The sequence below is a fragment of the Neomonachus schauinslandi genome, chromosome 1 (assembly GCF_002201575.2).
Source record: "Neomonachus schauinslandi chromosome 1, ASM220157v2, whole genome shotgun sequence".
In the NCBI taxonomy this organism is placed as follows: Eukaryota; Metazoa; Chordata; class Mammalia; order Carnivora; family Phocidae; genus Neomonachus; species Neomonachus schauinslandi.
In genome coordinates, this window is record NC_058403.1 from 165,134,765 (window position 1) to 165,137,985 (window position 3,221).

The window sequence follows — 3,221 nt, forward strand, 5'->3', positions numbered from 1 at the left end:
TTCATCTGCATGCAAATGCTTCTGTCTGCCAAATCACACACCAGTGCCTCTCACTGTCTAATCAGGAACCATAGGTGTAAAGAGGCTATGGGAAATGAAGTCCTCAGCTTCTCTTCTGAAATCAGAGGAGGCTCCAAGAAACTAGCAATGATCGCAAGTTGATAATGAATGATCTGGCACAATATGGGAAAGGTTATATAGGGGACAGGATTTTTGAATAATGAATGTTGGTGAATAACAGTGAGAGTTCTGCAGATGCTTCTAACTTTAAAACCATGTAATCATCCCTCCACTTGTTTCTTCCTTCTGCCCAGATAGGCGCACATCATTGAATTGTTATCTAAAGGCTTATTGGATTCGTCTGTAGTTGATTTAGTGGCTACTTGTGGAAATGTTCTATTTCCAATTTCTGAGGCAATTATGTCAACTTCTATTCCTAAACATAGATGAGGTTGCTATTTCCAATAAACTAAGGTGGTTCCTTCCTGGAATGTGACAAATTTATTAACAGTATATCTATGTTTTTTTCTGCTCGATATTTTAACCCAAGGAGAAAGGTAAATACTGTTTAAGGAACTTATAAACCAAGTGTGTAACCATTTTGCACAATTCATGGTTTTATTTAATGAGCTTCAGTACCACAGGATGAGAGTTGTTCCCAAAGGGCCTCAATCAACTAGACTATTGAACAGAAATGCAGAATGTAAATTGGGTTTTAACTAAAATCATACTGCTATTACTTTTTATGGAACCCATAATTTCTGGTAGAGAGCAGGCATATAGAAAACTGTCATTATGGAAATGCCTTCCGGGATTTGACCAACTGCATTTGGAGCACGAATAAACACTTTGAGGCTTGATTTGTATGTTACTTCTGGTTGTGTAAGACTAAATGTATGCCACATGGTTCTTAATACTGCAGCTTTCATGGCTTTGTGGATTCCATGCATTACCTTTTAGATACATTATGCTCCTATTTATTTATTTATTTATTCATAATTTTAAAGCCAAAGTGGAGATATATCTTCTTTCATTTACATTCTCAGGGTAGATTTTTTTCTTTGAGAATGATGATGAGATATGTTTTGAAAACACTGAGAAAAGGAAGACAAACCATATGATATTTTTTTCCTGGTAACTGAATATAAACAATTACTTGAGAATGAATTTGTCTCTTCCTTTGTGCTTTCCCTGGGCTGCTGTGGGCTTCAGAATTCATAGTGAGATTGGTGACTGGATCAATACTTATACAACTGATTTCAAATATTGCTTGTGTGCCAACAATTCCAAAAATCCAAAGCTCCAGATACACATTTCTCTCTGCTTACTAGACATCTTCATCTGAAAATCTCTGACTCAGGATGTGCTAGACCAAATTAAGTAGATTGCTTTCTATGGTACAGACATTAGTTCTACCTTCACAACAATAGTAAATACTTCTGGAGGACAGCATTCCTTAATGGTCCTTCTCTTACAAGGCTTGGAGTATAGTTTGCACATAATAAATTCTTATTGACTGAAAAATAGTGGTGGTGATAGCAAGTAGTTTATAAGCATAGAAGGAAGGAACTAATGAGTATATTCAGAACCTGTAGATTTATAATGTCTCCTATAGTGCACCTCTTATTGCCAGAATCCACTTTGAGCCAACAGCATCTTGGCCATCCCAGTGCCTAACAGGAAAAACAGAAGGCAGCATGGTAACTTGGAAAGAGGACATGTTTTAGCAGCTCTGTGTTTACATTCTGACTCTGCCAATTAGAATTTATTTAACAGCTGACTCTGCTATGAGATGAAGATCATGACCTCCACCTTGAGAGAGCCTTGATGTTTCTAAAATATATAAAAATCCTAAATGATGCCTGGTATTAGTAGAGGTTAACTAAATGATAGGTATGATTATGCTACTTCAAATTTGTGTGGTTTCTTGTGGCTAATAAGGGATGCTCCCAACCACTCCAAAGGTTAGAGATGACTGTGTTTTCTAATTTGTAAATGAGGAAACTGAGGCCCACAGGCCCTCAGCTAGTAAGGGGGGACCTAGGACTAGGAACTGGATTTTTTTCTGGCACCAAATCCTTTTCTCATTCTCCTAGTTTAAACTGTCCTTTGCAAAAATCATTCTAATTCTACACCCAAGGCAGAATCAATTCCTGTTTTCTCCTTCTCTGCTTCTGAAGCTCCTTCAAAGCACTCTGTATATAGTGTTTTTCTGATACTGCATTGCCTTGTGATTATATATGGGCCTGAATTCCTGAAAGAATTTAAGTTCTTTAAAGCAGGGCCATGTCTGACTTATCTGGGTGAGCATGGTGTCTGGCACATAGTAGGCATTCAATACAAATTTGTTGAATTGGTAAGGAGAGTCAGAATGCAGCAGCAGAGTAAAAAGGTTCCCTTAATTAAAAGAAAAGGGAACTAAGAGCATTGTTTGGCATATTACTCCAAAGCCAGCATGCTGGCTAACAAGACAGGAAGCATCCATCTGCAAGTAATGTGCGCAACTCACCCCACTGAGAATGTTAATTATGTTTTTAAAGGGAGACAGGGAGCCCTGGTTGCTTTTGGCACAAAGCAGTGGGGAGAGAGATGGCCCAGGGAAGGAATGCTAAATAGTTTCTGCAGTCTGTGTTGCCAGCTCTCTGTGTAGCTCTGGGAAGGGAGAGGATTCGTGATGTTTATTTGTCTGAGACAGATTTCATTACTTTGTTCTGATGATGACTCCATAGGTACACTCCTTGCCCAAGTATCTTTTTTATTTTATTATTATTTATTTTTATTTTTTTTCCGATCTAAATTCAAGTAGCCAACATATAGTACATCATTAGTTTCAGATGTAGAGTTCAGTAATTCATCAGTTGCCTATAACACCCAGTGCTCATCACATCACATGCCCAAGTATCTTTTTTCTTTTTTTTTTTAAGAACCTCTCCTTATGCCTACTTCAAATTCTCTCCTTATCCAAAGTCTTCCATAACCCATGGAACTTGACCTGTCCATCGCCCCTCTCCATTCCCATATACTCAAATTGATCCAACATAATTTCCAGGTCAATTTTGAGATGCACTGTCAACATCTTAATGTGCATAGTCTTTGACTCAGTAATTCCACTTTTAGGAATCTCTCTTTTAGAAATTCTCCCACAGAAAAATAAAAAATAGAATGTGTGAATAGACTTATGTGTAATAATAGAAATCAGAAATATCTGCAATGCTCATCAG